Raw genomic sequence first — 18,793 nt, forward strand, 5'->3', positions numbered from 1 at the left:
GGAACGGATCATGGCATTCAGAGTTACAGCTCAAGATCGGCAGTCATCTTATTTGAATCACCGGTATGAGCGGCCTTATGTGTGCTAGGGAGTTTCTTGCTTTGGGGACTGGTGTCAATCAATGAGTGGTTGGGTGTGGGATTTCTGGAGTTGGGATATGGGTGTAGGGACTCATAGGCAGATGTTCTGCTACAGATCTGTGAACGGAACTCAGGCACTCAGTGACTCGGTCTCCAGGCTCAGAGGTGGAGTTGTATATCTCTATTCCTCCTACCTGCTTCACTGCCATGAGAGCTATATGGTTTTACAGGGAGTTCCAGGCCATTGTTGGGGCTGGGGCTGGGGCTGGGCCTACGCTGGGGCTGGGGCATGGGCTGGTGCTGGGGCATGGGCTGGGGCTGGGGCGGGGGCGAGGGCAAGGGCGGGGACAAATCAATGTGTGCAAGGAGGGAGGTGATGGGAGATGTCGATGAGGTCTACTGGAGATGGGTGCACCAATGGTCCGAAAGAGCGAGGCCTTAGGCTTGAAGCCTGCCGCGGATCGGTAAATGAAACTCGGCTCGACTGACAAGGATGAGAGACACAAGGCAACATCTGTGTTCATGCTACAGCGTCACTGGCAGCAATGACCTGTGTGTTCCACTGACTATCTTAGGATAGAGACAGGGAACGAAATCTTGAAGATCAGAGTTAGAGGTTTACATGTTTATATTTCCATCCTTTCTACCTCCTTCACTCTTGACGTGGGCTATGGGTTCCCAGGCAGTTAGCACCTGGTGATTTATGAGCTGGGACGAATCAGTTAGTTGGAGGAGGTAGTTGAGGGGTAAAGATATCTGGCATCTCTTTGAGATGGCAGCGCAAAGTCGGTCATACGACGACTCAGCAGCTCATGCTTTACTGCAGATTATGGATGGAACGAGAGGACTTGATCTCAAGGATCGGACAGAGTTGAAAATGTGGGCAGGTTATCTGCATCAGTGGCAGGGGTTGTACTGCACAACTGTGGATGAGAATGGGGCCTGGACCGCTAGGGTCAGAGGTAGAAGCAGAAAGCCTTAAGGAGACTATCTGCTTCACTGGCAGGGGTGTCTGGTGGATTTGGGGGCTGGGACATAACCATGAGGTGGAGGAGGTTACTGGTGAGGTAAAGTGTCTGGGATCTCTTGGAGATGGCCACAGGCGGTGGGGTTAGAGGAACTCAACCACAGATGTTCGATTCCAGGTCTATCCATTGAACTGGGCAATTGGATCTGGTGGCTAGGATGTAGATTGACAATCTGTAATTCTACTACCAGTTCCACTGTAAGGAGTGGCCTGTACACTCCAGTGAGTTCCTCTTGCATTTGGTATCTGTGAGCAATCGGTGACTCAGAGTAGGTAAGTGACAGATGCACATCTGTTGCATCTACTGGGGAGGAGTAGTCTGCTTGAGAGGGGGAATTAGTGGCAGATACCCTGCTGCAGATCAGTGGATGAACCACGGTGACCGGATCATGGCATTCAGAGTTACAGCTCAAGATCCGCAGTCATCTTATTTGAATCACAGGTATGAGCGGCCTTATGTGTGCTAGGGAGTTTCTTGCTTTGGGGACTGGTGTCAATCAATGAGTGGTTGGGTGTGGGATTTCTGGAGTTGGGATATGGGTGTAGAGACTCATAGGCAGATGTTCTGCTACAGATCTGTGAACGGAACTCAGGCACTCAGTGACTCGCTCTCCAGGCTCAGAGGTGGAGTTGTATATCTCTATTCCTCCTACCTGCTTCACTGCCATGAGAGCTATATGGTTTTACAGGGAGTTCCAGGCCATTGTTGGGGCTGGGGCTGGGGCTGGGGCTAAGCTGGGGCTGGGGCAAGGGCTGGGGCTGGGGCTGGGGCTGAGGCAGGGGAGATGGCTGGGACAAATCAATGTGTGCAAGGAGGGAGGTGATGGGAGATGTCGATGAGGTCTACTGGAGATGGGTGCACCCATGGTCCTATAGAGCGAGGCCTTAGGCTTGAAGCCTGCCGCGGATCGGTAAATGAAACTCGGCTCGACTGACAAGGATGAGAGACACAAGGCAACATCTGTGTTCATGCTACAGCGTCACTGGCAGCAGTGACCTGTGTGTTCCATTGACTATCTTAGGATAGAGACAGGGAACGAGATCTTGAAGATCAGAGTTAGAGGTTTACATGTTTATATTTCCATCCTTTCTACCTCCTTCACTCTTGACGTGGGCTATGGGTTCCCAGGCAGTTAGCACCTGGTGATTTATGAGCTGGGACGAATCAGTTAGTTGGAGGAGGTAGTTGAGGGGTAAAGATATCTGGCATCTCTTTGAGTTGGCAGCGCAAAGTCGGTCATACGACGACTCAGCAGCTCATGCTTTACTGCAGATTATGGATGGAACGACAGGACTTGATCCCAAGGATCGGACAGAGTTGAAAATGTGGGCAGGTTATCTGCATCAGTGGCAGGGGTTGTACTGCACAACTGTGGATGAGAATGGGGCCTGGACCGCTAGGGTCAGAGGTAGAAGCAGAAACCCTTAAGGAGACTATCTGCTTCACTGGCAGGGGTGTCTGGTGGATTAGGGGGCTGGGACATAACCATGAGGTGGAGGAGGTTACTGGTGAGGTAAAGTGTCTGGGATCTCTTGGAGATGGCCACAGGCGGTGGGGTTAGAGGAACTCAAACACAGATGTTCGATTCCAGGTCTGTCCATTGAACTGGGCAATTGGATCTGGTGGCTAGGATGTAGATTGACAATCTGTAATTCTACTACCAATTCCACTGTAAGGAGTGGCCTGTACACTCCAGTGAGTTCCTCTTGCATTTGGTATCTGTGAGCAATCGGTGACTCAGAGTAGGTAAGTGACAGATGCACATCTGTGGCATCTACTGGGGAGGAGTAGTCTGCTTGAGAGGGGGAATTAGCGGCAGATACCCTCCTGCAGATCAGTGGATGAACCACGGGGACCGGATCATGGCATTCAGAGTTACAGCTCAAGATCCGCAGTCATCTTATTTGAATCACCGATATGAGCGGCCTTATGTGTGCTAGGGAGTTTCTTGCTTTGGGGACTGGTGTCAATCAATGAGTGGTTGGGTGTGGGATTTCTGGAGTTGGGATATGGGTGTAGGGACTCATAGGCTGATGTTCTGCTACAGATCTGTGAACGGAACTCAGGCACTCAGTGACTCGCTCTCCAGGCTCAGAGGTGGAGTTGAATATCTCTATTCCTCCTACCTGCTTCACTGCCATGAGAGCTATATGGTTTTACAGGGAGTTCCAGGCCATTGTGGGGGCTGGGGCTGGGGCTGGGCCTACGCTGGGGCTGGGGCATGGGCTGGGGCTGGGGCATGGGCTGGGGCTGGGGCGGGGGCGAGGGCAAGGGCGGGGACAAATCAATGTGTGCAAGGAGGGAGGTGATGGGAGATGTCGATGAGGTCTACTGGAGATGGGTGCACCCATGATCCGATAGAGCGAGGCCTTAGGCTTGAAGCCTGCCGCGGATCGGTAAATGAAACTCGGCTCGACTGACAAGGATGAGAGACACAAGGCAACATCTGTGTTCATGCTACAGCGTCACTGGCAGCAGTGACCTGTGTGTTCCACTGACTATCTTAGGATAGAGACAGGGAACGAGATCTTGAAGATCAGAGTTAGAGGTTTGAATGTTTATATTTCCATCCTTTCTACCTCCTTCATTCTTGACGTGGGCTATGGGTTTCCAGGCAGTTAGCACCTGGTGATTTATGAGCTGGGACGAATCAGTTAGTTGGAGGAGGTAGTTGAGGGGTAAAGATATCTGGCATCTCTTTGAGATGGCAGCGCAAAGTCGGTCATAAGACGACTCAGCAGCTCATGCTTTACTGCAGATTATGGATGGAACGAGAGGACTTGATCTCAAGGATCGGACAGAGTTGAAAATGTGGGCAGGTTATCTGCATCAGTGGCAGGGGTTGTACTGCACAACTGTGGATGAGAATGGGGCCTGGACCGCTAGGGTCCGAGGTAGAAGCAGAAACCCTTAAGGAGAGAATCTGCTTCACTGGCAGGGGTGTCTGGTGGATTTGGGGGCTGGGACATAACCATGAGGTGGAGGAGGTTACTGGTGAGGTAAAGTGTCTGGGATCTCTTGGAGATGGCCACAGGCGGTGGGGTTAGAGGAACTCAACCACAGATGTTCGATTCCAGGTCTGTCCATTGAACTGGGCAATTGGATCTGGTGGCTAGGATGTAGATTGACAATCTAATTCTACTTCCAGTTCCACTGTAAGGAGTGGCCTGTACACTCCAGTGAGTTCCTCTTGCATTTGGTATCTGTGAGCAATCGGTGACTCAGAGTAGGTAAGTGACAGATGCACATCTGTGGCATCTACTGGGGAGGAGTAGTCTGCTTGAGAGGGGGACTTAGCGGCAGATACCCTGCTGCAGATCAGTGGATGAACCACGGGGACCGGATCATGGCATTCAGATATACAGCTCAAGATCCGCAGTCATCTTATTTGAATCACCGGTATGAGCGGCCTTATGTGTGCTAGGGAGTTTCTTGCTTTGGGGACTCGTGTCAATCAATGAGTGGTTGGGTGTGGGATTTCTGGAGTTGGGATATGGGTGTAGGACTCATAGGCTGATGTTCTGCTACAGATCTGTGAACGGAACTCAGGCACTCAGTGACTCGCTCTCCAGGCTCAGAGGTGGAGTTGTATATCTCTATTCCTCCTACCTGCTTCACTGCCATGAGAGCTATATGGTTTTACAGGGAGTTCCAGGCCATTGTTGGGGCTGGGGCTGGGGCTGGGGCTAAGCTGGCGCTGGGGCAAGGGCTGGGGCTGGGGATGGGGCTGGGGCTGAGGCAGGGGCGATGGCGGGGACAAATCAATGTGTGCAAGGAGGGAGGTGATGGGAGATGTCGATGAGGTCTACTGGAGATGGGTGCACCCATGGTCCGATAGAGCGAGGCCTTAGGCTTGAAGCCTGCCGCGGATCGGTAAATGAAACTCGGCTCGACTGACAAGGATGAGAGACACAAGGCAACATCTGTGTTCATGCTACAGCGTCACTGGCAGCAGTGACCTGTGTGTTCCACTGACTATCTTAGGATTGAGACAGGGAACGAGATCTTGAAGATCAGAGTTAGAGGTTTACATGTTTATATTTCCATCCTTTCTACCTCCTTCACTCTTGACGTGGGCTATGGGTTCCCAGGCAGTTAGCACCTGGTGATTTATGAGCTGGGACGAATCAGTTAGTTGGAGGAGGTAGTTGAGGGGTAAAGATATCTGGCATCTCTTTGAGATGGCAGCGCAAAGTCGGTCATACGACGACTCAGCAGCTCATGCTTTACTGCAGATTATGGATGGAACGAGAGGACTTGATCTCAAGGATCGGACAGAGTTGAAAATGTGGGCAGGTTATCTGCATCAGTGGCAGGGGTTGTACTGCACAACTGTGGATGAGAATGGGGCCTGGACCGCTAGGGTCAGAGGTAGAAGCAGAAAGCCTTAAGGAGACTATCTGCTTCACTGGCAGGGGTGTCTGGTGGATTTGGGGGCTGGGACATAACCATGAGGTGGAGGAGGTTACTGGTGAGGTAAAGTGTCTGGGATCTCTTGGAGATGGCCACAGGCGGTGGGGTTAGAGGAACTCAACCACAGATGTTCGATTCCAGGTCTATCCATTGAACTGGGCAATTGGATCTGGTGGCTAGGATGTAGATTGACAATCTGTAATTCTACTACCAGTTCCACTGTAAGGAGTGGCCTGTACACTCCAGTGAGTTCCTCTTGCATTTGGTATCTGTGAGCAATCGGTGACTCAGAGTAGGTAAGTGACAGATGCACATCTGTTGCATCTACTGGGGAGGAGTAGTCTGCTTGAGAGGGGGAATTAGTGGCAGATACCCTGCTGCAGATCAGTGGATGAACCACGGTGACCGGATCATGGCATTCAGAGTTACAGCTCAAGATCCGCAGTCATCTTATTTGAATCACAGGTATGAGCGGCCTTATGTGTGCTAGGGAGTTTCTTGCTTTGGGGACTGGTGTCAATCAATGAGTGGTTGGGTGTGGGATTTCTGGAGTTGGGATATGGGTGTAGAGACTCATAGGCAGATGTTCTGCTACAGATCTGTGAACGGAACTCAGGCACTCAGTGACTCGCTCTCCAGGCTCAGAGGTGGAGTTGTATATCTCTATTCCTCCTACCTGCTTCACTGCCATGAGAGCTATATGGTTTTACAGGGAGTTCCAGGCCATTGTTGGGGCTGGGGCTGGGGCTGGGGCTAAGCTGGGGCTGGGGCAAGGGCTGGGGCTGGGGCTGGGGCTGAGGCAGGGGAGATGGCTGGGACAAATCAATGTGTGCAAGGAGGGAGGTGATGGGAGATGTCGATGAGGTCTACTGGAGATGGGTGCACCCATGGTCCTATAGAGCGAGGCCTTAGGCTTGAAGCCTGCCGCGGATCGGTAAATGAAACTCGGCTCGACTGACAAGGATGAGAGACACAAGGCAACATCTGTGTTCATGCTACAGCGTCACTGGCAGCAGTGACCTGTGTGTTCCATTGACTATCTTAGGATAGAGACAGGGAACGAGATCTTGAAGATCAGAGTTAGAGGTTTACATGTTTATATTTCCATCCTTTCTACCTCCTTCACTCTTGACGTGGGCTATGGGTTCCCAGGCAGTTAGCACCTGGTGATTTATGAGCTGGGACGAATCAGTTAGTTGGAGGAGGTAGTTGAGGGGTAAAGATATCTGGCATCTCTTTGAGTTGGCAGCGCAAAGTCGGTCATACGACGACTCAGCAGCTCATGCTTTACTGCAGATTATGGATGGAACGACAGGACTTGATCCCAAGGATCGGACAGAGTTGAAAATGTGGGCAGGTTATCTGCATCAGTGGCAGGGGTTGTACTGCACAACTGTGGATGAGAATGGGGCCTGGACCGCTAGGGTCAGAGGTAGAAGCAGAAAGCCTTAAGGAGACTATCTGCTTCACTGGCAGGGGTGTCTGGTGGATTAGGGGGCTGGGACATAACCATGAGGTGGAGGAGGTTACTGGTGAGGTAAAGTGTCTGGGATCTCTTGGAGATGGCCACAGGCGGTGGGGTTAGAGGAACTCAAACACAGATGTTCGATTCCAGGTCTGTCCATTGAACTGGGCAATTGGATCTGGTGGCTAGGATGTAGATTGACAATCTGTAATTCTACTACCAGTTCCACTGTAAGGAGTGGCCTGTACACTCCAGTGAGTTCCTCTTGCATTTGGTATCTGTGAGCAATCGGTGACTCAGAGTAGGTAAGTGACAGATGCACATCTGTGGCATCTACTGGGGAGGAGTAGTCTGCTTGAGAGGGGGAATTAGCGGCAGATACCCTCCTGCAGATCAGTGGATGAACCACGGGGACCGGATCATGGCATTCAGAGTTACAGCTCAAGATCCGCAGTCATCTTATTTGAATCACCGATATGAGCGGCCTTATGTGTGCTAGGGAGTTTCTTGCTTTGGGGACTGGTGTCAATCAATGAGTGGTTGGGTGTGGGATTTCTGGAGTTGGGATATGGGTGTAGGGACTCATAGGCTGATGTTCTGCTACAGATCTGTGAACGGAACTCAGGCACTCAGTGACTCGCTCTCCAGGCTCAGAGGTGGAGTTGAATATCTCAATTCCTCCTACCTGCTTCACTGCCATGAGAGCTATATGGTTTTACAGGGAGTTCCAGGCCATTGTGGGGGCTGGGGCTGGGGCTGGGCCTACGCTGGGGCTGGGGCATGGGCTGGGGCTGGGGCATGGGCTGGGGCTGGGGCGGGGGCGAGGGCAAGGGCGGGGACAAATCAATGTGTGCAAGGAGGGAGGTGATGGGAGATGTCGATGAGGTCTACTGGAGATGGGTGCACCCATGATCCGATAGAGCGAGGCCTTAGGCTTGAAGCCTGCCGCGGATCGGTAAATGAAACTCGGCTCGACTGACAAGGATGAGAGACACAAGGCAACATCTGTGTTCATGCTACAGCGTCACTGGCAGCAGTGACCTGTGTGTTCCACTGACTATCTTAGGATAGAGACAGGGAACGAGATCTTGAAGATCAGAGTTAGAGGTTTGAATGTTTATATTTCCATCCTTTCTACCTCCTTCATTCTTGACGTGGGCTATGGGTTTCCAGGCAGTTAGCACCTGGTGATTTATGAGCTGGGACGAATCAGTTAGTTGGAGGAGGTAGTTGAGGGGTAAAGATATCTGGCATCTCTTTGAGATGGCAGCGCAAAGTCGGTCATAAGACGACTCAGCAGCTCATGCTTTACTGCAGATTATGGATGGAACGAGAGGACTTGATCTCAAGGATCGGACAGAGTTGAAAATGTGGGCAGGTTATCTGCATCAGTGGCAGGGGTTGTACTGCACAACTGTGGATGAGAATGGGGCCTGGACCGCTAGGGTCCGAGGTAGAAGCAGAAACCCTTAAGGAGAGAATCTGCTTCACTGGCAGGGGTGTCTGGTGGATTTGGGGGCTGGGACATAACCATGAGGTGGAGGAGGTTACTGGTGAGGTAAAGTGTCTGGGATCTCTTGGAGATGGCCACAGGCGGTGGGGTTAGAGGAACTCAACCACAGATGTTCGATTCCAGGTCTGTCCATTGAACTGGGCAATTGGATCTGGTGGCTAGGATGTAGATTGACAATCTAATTCTACTTCCAGTTCCACTGTAAGGAGTGGCCTGTACACTCCAGTGAGTTCCTCTTGCATTTGGTATCTGTGAGCAATCGGTGACTCAGAGTAGGTAAGTGACAGATGCACATCTGTGGCATCTACTGGGGAGGAGTAGTCTGCTTGAGAGGGGGACTTAGCGGCAGATACCCTGCTGCAGATCAGTGGATGAACCACGGGGACCGGATCATGGCATTCAGATATACAGCTCAAGATCCGCAGTCATCTTATTTGAATCACCGGTATGAGCGGCCTTATGTGTGCTAGGGAGTTTCTTGCTTTGGGGACTGGTGTCAATCAATGAGTGGTTGGGTGTGGGATTTCTGGAGTTGGGATATGGGTGTAGGACTCATAGGCTGATGTTCTGCTACAGATCTGTGAACGGAACTCAGGCACTCAGTGACTCGCTCTCCAGGCTCAGAGGTGGAGTTGTATATCTCTATTCCTCCTACCTGCTTCACTGCCATGAGAGCTATATGGTTTTACAGGGAGTTCCAGGCCATTGTTGGGGCTGGGGCTGGGGCTGGGGCTAAGCTGGCGCTGGGGCAAGGGCTGGGGCTGGGGATGGGGCTGGGGCTGAGGCAGGGGCGATGGCGGGGACAAATCAATGTGTGCAAGGAGGGAGGTGATGGGAGATGTCGATGAGGTCTACTGGAGATGGGTGCACCCATGGTCCGATAGAGCGAGGCCTTAGGCTTGAAGCCTGCCGCGGATCGGTAAATGAAACTCGGCTCGACTGACAAGGATGAGAGACACAAGGCAACATCTGTGTTCATGCTACAGCGTCACTGGCAGCAGTGACCTGTGTGTTCCACTGACTATCTTAGGATTGAGACAGGGAACGAGATCTTGAAGATCAGAGTTAGAGGTTTACATGTTTATATTTCCATCCTTTCTACCTCCTTCACTCTTGACGTGGGCTATGGGTTCCCAGGCAGTTAGCACCTGGTGATTTATGAGCTGGGACGAATCAGTTAGTTGGAGGAGGTAGTTGAGGGGTAAAGATATCTGGCATCTCTTTGAGATGGCAGCGCAAAGTCGGTCATACGACGACTCAGCAGCTAATGCTTTACTGCAGATTATGGATGGAACGAGAGGGCTTGATCTCAAGGATCGGACAGAGTTGAAAATGTGGGCAGGTTATCTGCATCAGTGGCAGGGGTTGTACTGCACAACTGTGGATGAGAATGGGGCCTGGACCGCTAGGGTCAGAGGTAGAAGCAGAAACCCTTAGGAGACTATCTGCTTCACTGGCAGGGGTGTCTGTTGGATTAGGGGGCTGGGACATAACCATGAGGTGGAGGAGGTTACTGGTGAGGTAAAGTGTCTGGGATCTCTTGGAGATGGCCACAGGCGGTGGGGTTAGAGGAACTCAACCACAGATGTTCAATTCCAGGTCTGTCCATTGAACTGGGCAATTGGATCTGGTGGCTAGGATGTAGATTGACAATCTATAATTCTACTACCAGTTCCACTGTAAGGAGTGGCCTGTACACTCCAGTGAGTTCCTCTTGCATTTGGTATCTGTGAGCAATGGGTGACTCAGAGTAGGTAAGTGACAGATGCACATCTGTGGCATCTACTGGGGAGGAGTAGTCTACTTGAGAGGGGGAATTAGCGGCAGATACCCTCCTGCAGATCAGTGGATGAACCACGGGGACCGGATCATGGCATTCAGAGTTACAGCTCAAGATCCGCAGTCATCTTATTTGAATCACCGATATAAGCGGCCTTATGTGTGCTAGGGAGTTTCTTGCTTTGGGGACTGGTGTCAATCAATGAGTGATTGGGTGTGGGATTTCTGGAGTTGGGATATGGGTGTAGGGACTCATAGGCTGATGTTCTGCTACAGATCTGTGAACGGAACTCAGGCACTCAGTGACTAGCTCTCCAGGCTCAGAGGTGGAGTTGAATATCTCAATTCCTCCTACCTGCTTCACTGCCATGAGAGCTATATGGTTTTACAGGGAGTTCCAGGCCATTGTGGGGGCTGGGGCTGGGCCTATGCTGGGGCTGGGGCATGGACTGGGGCTGGGGCATGGGCTGGGGCTGGGGCGGGGGCGAGGGCAAGGGCGGGGACAAATCAATGTGTGCAAGGAGGGAGGTGATGGGAGATGTCGATGAGGTCTACTGGAGATGGGTGCACCCATGGTCTGATAGAGCGAGGCCTTAGGCTTGAAGCCTGCCGCGGATCGGTAAATGAAACTCGGCTCGACTGACAAGGATGAGAGACACAAGGCAACATCTGTGTTCATGCTACAGCGTCACTGGCAGCAGTGACCTGTGTGTTCCACTGACTATCTTAGGATAGAGACAGGGAACGAGATCTTGAAGATCAGAGTTAGAGGTTTACATGTTTATATTTCCATCCTTTCTACCTCCTTCACTCTTGACGTGGGCTATGGGTTCCCAGGCAGTTAGCACCTGGTGATTTATGAGCTGGGACGAATCAGTTAGTTGGAGGAGGTAGTTGAGGGGTAAAGATATCTGGCATCTCTTTGAGATGGCAGCGCAAATCGGTCATACGACGACTCAGCAGCTCATGCTTTACTGCAGATTATGGATGGAACGAGAGGACTTGATCTCAAGGATCGGACAGAGTTGAAAATGTGGGCAGGTTATCTGCATCAGTGGCAGGGGTTGTACTGCACAACTGTGGATGAGAATGGGGCCTGGACCGCTAGGGTCAGAGGTAGAAGCAGAAACCCTTAAGGAGACTATCTGCTTCACTGGCAGGGGTGTCTGGTGGATTTGGGGGCTGGGACATAACCATGAGGTGGAGGAGGTTACTGGTGAGGTAAAGTGTCTGGGATCTCTTGGAGATGGCCACAGGCGGTGGGGTTAGAGGAACTCAACCACAGATGTTCGATTCCAGGTCTGTCCATTGAACTGGGCAATTGGATCTGGTGGCTAGGATGTAGATTGACAATCTGTAATTCTACTACCAGTTCCACTGTAAGGAGTGGCCTGTACACTCCAGTGAGTTCCTCTTGCATTTGGTATCTGTGAGCAATCGGTGACTCAGAGTAGGTAAGTGACAGATGCACATCTGTGGCATCTACTGGGGAGGAGTAGTCTGCTTGAGAGGGGGAATTAGCGGCAGATACCCTCCTGCAGATCAGTGGATGAACCACGGGGACCGGATCATGGCATTCAGAGTTACAGCTCAAGATCCGCAGTCATCTTATTTGAATCACCGGTATGAGCGGCCTTATGTGTGCTAGGGAGTTTCTTGCTTTGGGGACTGGTGTCAATCAATGAGTGGTTGGGTGTGGGATTTCTGGAGTTGGGATATGGGTGTAGGGACTCATAGGCAGATGTTCTGCTACAGATCTGTGAACGGAACTCAGGCACTCAGTGACTCGCTCTCCAGGCTCAGAGGTGGAGTTGTATATCTCTATTCCTCCTACCTGCTTCACTGCCATGAGAGCTATATGGTTTTACAGGGAGTTCCAGAACATTGTTGGGGCTGGGGCTGGGGCTAGGGCTGGGGCATGGGCTGGGGCTGGGGCTGGGGCTTGGGCTGGGGTGGGGGCGAGGGCAAGAGCGGGGACAAATCAATGTGTTCAAGGAGGGAGGTGATGGGAGATGTCGATGAGGTCTACTGGAGATGGGTGCACCCATGGTCCGATAGAGCTAGGCCTTAGGCTTGAAGCCTGCCGTGGATCGGTAAATGAAACTCGGCTCGACTGACAAGAATGAGAGACACAAGGCAACATCTGTGTTCATGCTACAGCATCACTGGCAGCAGTGACCTGTGTGTTCCACTGACTATCTTAGGATAGAGACAGGGAACGAGATCTTGAAGATCAGAGTTAGAGGGTTACATGTTTATATTTCCATCCTTTCTACCTCCTTCACTCTTGACGTGGGCTATGGGTTCCCAGGCAGTTAGCACCTGGTGATTTATGAGCTGGGACGAATCAGTTAGTTGGAGGAGGTAGTTGAGGGGTAAAGATATCTGGCATCTCTTTGAGATGGCAGCGCAAATTCAGTCATACGACGACTCAGCAGCTCATGCTTTACTGCAGATTATGGATGGAACGAGAGGACTTGATCTCAAGGATCGGACAGAGTTGAAAATGTGGGCAGGTTATCTGCATCAGTGGCAAGGGTTGTACTGCACAACTGTGGATGAGAATGGGGCCTGGACCGCTAGGGTCAGAGGTAGAAGCAGAAACCCTTAAGGAGACTATCTGCTTCACTGGCAGGGGTGTCTGGTGGATTTGGGGGCTGGGACATAACCATGAGGTGGAGGAGGTTATTGGTGAGGTAAAGTGTCTGGGATCTCTTGGAGATGGCCACAGGCGGTGGGGTTAGAGGAACTCAACCACAGATGTTCGATTCCAGGTCTGTCCATTGAACTGGGCAATTGGATCTGGTGGCTAGGATGTAGATTGACAATCTGTAATTCTACTACCAGTTCCACTGTAAGGAGTGGCCTGTACACTCCAGTGAGTTCCTCTTGCATTTGGTATCTGTGAGCAATCGGTGACTCAGAGTAGGTAAGTGACAGATGCACATCTGTGGCATCTACTGGGGAGGAGTAGTCTGCTTGAGAGGGGGAATTAGCGGCAGATACCCTCCTGCAGATCAGTGGATGAACCACGGGGACCGGATCATGGCATTCAGAGTTACAGCTCAAGATCCGCAGTCATCTTATTTGAATCACCGGTATGAGCGGCCTTATGTGTGCTAGGGAGTTTCTTGCTTTGGGGACTGGTGTCAATCAATGAGTGGTTGGGTGTGGGATTTCTGGAGTTGGGATATGGGTGTAGGGACTCATAGGCAGATGTTCTGCTACAGATCTGTGAACGGAACTCAGGCACTCAGTGACTCGCTCTCCAGGCTCAGAGGTGGAGTTGTATATCTCTATTCCTCCTACCTGCTTCACTGCCATGAGAGCTATATGGTTTTACAGGGAGTTCCAGGCCATTGTTGGGGCTGGGGCTGGGGCTGGGGCTAAGCTGGGGCTGGGGCATGGGCTGAGGCTGGGGCTGGGCCTGGGGCTGGGGCTGGGGCGGGGGCGAGGGCAGGGGCGGGGACAAATCAATGTGTGCAAGGAGGGAGGTGATGGGAGTTGTCGATGAGGTCTACTGCAGATGGGTGCACCCATGGTCCGATAGAGCGAGGCCTTCGGCTTGAAGTCTGCCGCGGATCAGTAAATGAAACTCGGCTCGACTGACAAGGATGAGAGACACAAGGCAACATCTGTGTTCATGCTACAGCGTCACTGGCAGCACTGACTATCTTAGGATAGAGACAGGGAATGAGATCTTGAAGATCAGAGTTAGAGGTTTACATGTTTATATTTCCATCCTGTCTACCTCCTTCACTCTTGACGTGGGCTATGGGTTCCCAGGCAGTTAGCACCTGGTGATTTATGAGCTGGGACGAATCAGTTAGTTGGAGGAGGTAGTTGAGGGGTAAAGATATCTGGCATCTCTTTGAGATGGCAGCGCAAAGTCGGCCATACGACGACTCTGCAGCTCATGCTTTACTGCAGATTATGGATGGAACGAGAGGACTTCATCTCAAGGATCGGACAGAGTTGAAAATGTGGGCAGGTTATCTGCATCAGTAGCAGGTGTTGTACTGCACAACTGTGGATGGGAATGGGGCCTGGACCGCTAGGGTCAGAGGTAGAAGCAGAAACCCTTAAGGAGACTATCTGCTTCACTGGCAGGGGTGTCTGGTGGATTTGGGGGCTGGGACATAACCATGAGGTGGAGGAGGTTACTGGTGAGGTAAAGTGTCTGTGATCTCTTGGAGATGGCCACAGGCGGTGGGGTTAGAGGAACTCAACCACAGATGTTCGATTCCAGGTCTGTCCATTGAACTGGGCAATTGGATCTGGTGGCTAGGATGTAGATTGACAATCTGTAATTCTACTACCAGTTCCACTGTAAGGAGTGGCCTGTACACTCCAGTGAGTTCCTCTTGCATTTGGTATCTGTGAGCAATCGGTGACTCAGAGTAGGTAAGTGACAGATGCACATCTGTGGCATCTACTGGGGAGGAGTAGTCTGCTTGAGAGGGGGAATTAGCGGCAGATACCCTCCTGCAGATCAGTGGATGAACCACGGGGACCGGATCATGGCATTCAGAGTTACAGCTCAAGATCCGCAGTCATCTTATTTGAATCACCGGTATGAGCGGCCTTATGTGTGCTAGGGAGTTTCTTGCTTTGGGGACTGGTGTCAATCAATGAGTGGTTGGGTGTGGGATTTCTGGAGTTGGGATATGGGTGTAGGGACTCATAGGCAGATGTTCTGCTACAGATCTGTGAACGGAACTCAGGCACTCAGTGACTCGCTCTCCAGGCTCAGAGGTGGAGTTGTATATCTCTATTCCTCCTACCTGCTTCACTGCCATGAGAGCTATATGGTTTTACAGGGAGTTCCAGGCCATTGTTGGGGCTGGGGCTGGGGCTAGGGCTGGGGCATGGGCTGGGGCTGGGGCTGGGGCTTGGGCTGGGGTGGGGGCGAGGGCAAGAGCGGGGACAAATCAATGTGTTCAAGGAGGGAGGTGATGGGAGATGTCGATGAGGTCTACTGGAGATGGGTGCACCCATGGTCCGATAGAGCTAGGCCTTAGGCTTGAAGCCTGCCGTGGATGGGTAAATGAAACTCGGCTCGACTGACAAGAATGAGAGACACAAGGCAACATCTGTGTTCATGCTACAGCATCACTGGCAGCAGTGACCTGTGTGTTCCACTGACTATCTTAGGATAGAGACAGGGAACGAGATCTTGAAGATCAGAGTTAGAGGTTTACATGTTTGTATTTCCATCCTTTCTACCTCCTTCACTTTTGATGTGGGCTATGGGTTCCCAGGCAGTTAGCACCTGGTGATTTATGAGCTGGGACGAATCAGTTAGTTGGAGGAGGTAGTTGAGGGGTAAAGATATCTGGCATCTCTTTGAGATGGCAGCGCAAAGTCGGTCATAAGACGACTCAGCAGCTCATGCTTTAATGCATTTTATGGATGGAATGATCTCAATGATCAGACAGAGTTGAAAATGTGGGCAGTTTATCTGCATCAGTTGCAGGTGTTGTACTGCAGAACTGTGGATGAGAATGGGGCCTGGACCGCTAGGGTCAGAGGTGAAGCACAAACTCTTAAGGAGACTTTCTGCTTCACTGGTAGAAGTGGCCTATGGTTTCCCAGGGAGTGATGTCTATTTGGGTGTCTGGGATATAAACATGTGTTAGAGGAGGTACTTGTCTTTTAAAGTGTCTGGAACCTTTGCAGATATCAACAGGGAATGAATTTAGTGTAACTGTGCAAAAGATTTTCTATTCCTGGTCTCTGCATTAAACTGGGGTATTTAGTCTCGTTGATCTCATTTAGATTGCCAATCTGTATTTCTACTACCATATTTCCTCTCATGAGTGTCTTGTGAAGTCCTGGGAGTTCTATGTACAATTCAGATCTTTGAGCAATCAATGACTCAGAGTTGGTAAATGACAGATGCAGATCTCTGGCATCTACTGAAAATGAGTAGTCTGCATGATATGGGGTATTAGCCACAGATACCCTCCTGCAGGTCAGTGGAAGAACCATGGGGACCATATCATGGGGATCAGCGTTACTACTGATGATCTGCAGTCATCTTATTTGAACTTCTGGTATGAGTGGACTATTTGTGCTAGGGAGTTTCTTGCTTTGGTGACTGGTGTAAATCAATGAGTTAGGTATGGGTTTTCTAGAGTTGAAATATGGGTGTGGGGACACATAAACAGATGTTTTGCTGGAAATCTGTGAAGGGAACTCAGGACCTCAGGGACTTGCTCTCTAGCCTTAGAGGTGGAGTTGAATATCTGTATTCATCTTACCTGCTTCACTGCCATGAGCGGTATAGTATTTCACATCGAGTTCTGGTCAAACTGGGGCCAGGGAGAAATCAATGAACTGTACAAGGTAGGTGATTTCGAAGATCTATGATGTCTATGAGAAATAGGTGCAGTCATGGATGGATAGAGCGATGCCCAAGCATGAGGTCCTGTTCATAACTGTAAATGAAACTTAGGGCTTGGATCTTAAGGATGAGTAATTGAAGTTCATCTCTGCGTTCATTCTAAACACCACTAGGTGGAGTGACCTCTATGTTCTCATGGCAATCCTGCTGTATTTGGCAGCTCACATATATTGATGTTGTCAGAGGGCCTTGAGGGGTAATGATCTGCAGTGTCTATTGGAAAAGGAAGCAGGGTGAGTGCTATAGGCTTTCTTGCCAGCAGATAGTCTAAGGTGGATCCAAATGAAACAGGATCAGATCTTGAAGATCAGTCGTAGAGTTAAAGAGCTCTATGATGTCAATCTGAATTGCGGGCAGGACTACCTCTCTGTTTCTAGGGAGTTCCTGGTAGATTTTGGTCAGTGTCTAATCGATGAGTTGGAGATTAATGGTGAGGAATGAAGGTCTATGTGATCTGCTGGAGGTATGAAACAGGTTTGAGCATACTTTCTACTACATATCTCTAGATGGTACTTTGTGATGGGATGGTGAGGACCAGAGGAAGAATGCAAGATCAATTTTTATCTTAGCTGATTCACTGGTATGAATAGCTATTGGTGCTATTAGTGGATTTGATGACTGGGACCAATCAATTGCTGAGACGACGGAATTAAGAGACACAAAGATCTGTGACATCTTCTGGAGATGGGACCAGGATAAAAGGGGTAGAGGGAGTCAACAGCTGACATTCTACTGTAGATTCATGGGTGAAAGTGAGAGACAGGTTCTCAAAGATGGGGCAGAGGGGAAGATATATACAAATCCTACCTGCTTCACAGGCATGAGTAACCAGTGGGTTCTACTGGTGGAGTTGAGGACTGGGACAATCACTGAGTTGGAAGAGGTAGGTGAAGAATGAAATTCTGCTGGATCTACTGAGATGAAATAAGGGTGAGGGTGTTCTACTGCAGATGTGTGAATAAAATTAGGAGATTGAACTTGGAGAAACTTAGAGAGAGGTGAAATACTGCAGTTATCTTACCTCCTTTCCTGGCTGGATACCTGGTGAGCTTCTATGATGCAGCTTCATAATAACTGTTTAGTAGCCACTCAAAATCAGTAAGTTGAAATAAATCAAAACAAACAAACAAAATTCCAAACAACAAACAAATCAACAAACCTTGCAGTTTTTTGATCTTTTCTCCAGGAATAATCATCATAACCCATTACTAAACCGAAAGAATATTTAGAGTTTACCTATTTTTAAACCAACTAAAAGTAGAATGCTGTCTACAAGAGTTTGTCAAAGCTCTAATGAGCAGAACTGCAATGAACACAGATGAGCTAGTTTCCCTGAAGTAGAAAGTAGAATCCATTGGTTATACTCCTGAGAGTGATATTCTTGGATATTTTAGTAGTTCAACTTTCAGCTTTTTAGAGAACATCCACAGTGATTTCCATAATGGTTGTATGAACCCTAAAGGCCTTTTAAAAAGCCATGGAAAGCTACCCCATGTGAGCACATCCTAAATGTATGTACATTTGAAATGAATTTAAATGGAGTCACCATATGATGGGAAAAGGAATGTCCCAACTAAACATCTTATGCCAACAAGCATAACTTCCACTGTGTGGACAGGGTTATACCTTATTGAGTCATGGGCCAAAGGGATCTCAAAAATAACTCAAACTACAGAAATTAGAGTCAAGGCTATCAGCTACCCACCACAACCTGACTGTAAGGTTCTGTTGTTAAACAACTGGCTGTCACATCCCATCAAACACAGGAGGAAAAAACATCAAACTAGTACTCAGTTCTGAGCTTCAGTTCTACCCAGAAGAATTCCTGGTGCTAAAAGTTACTAGAGAAAGCTAATCATCAATATCACATAGCTACAACCTCTTCGATCTACAAAAGCTGGTGGAAGGCTGCTCATTTGTTTCTGGCCTCCCAGATCCAAAATAATTACAGAGAAACTTTATTAATTAAGCCACTGTTTGGCCAATAGTTTAAGCATATTTCTGGCTAACTCTTATATCCTAAACTAACCCATCGCCATTAATCTGTGTATCACCATGAGGTCATGGCCTACCAGCAAAGTTTTAGTGGGCTCCAGGAAAGGCATCTGT

This window comes from Chionomys nivalis, chromosome 16, assembly GCF_950005125.1.
Source record: "Chionomys nivalis chromosome 16, mChiNiv1.1, whole genome shotgun sequence".
In the NCBI taxonomy this organism is placed as follows: Eukaryota; Metazoa; Chordata; class Mammalia; order Rodentia; family Cricetidae; genus Chionomys; species Chionomys nivalis.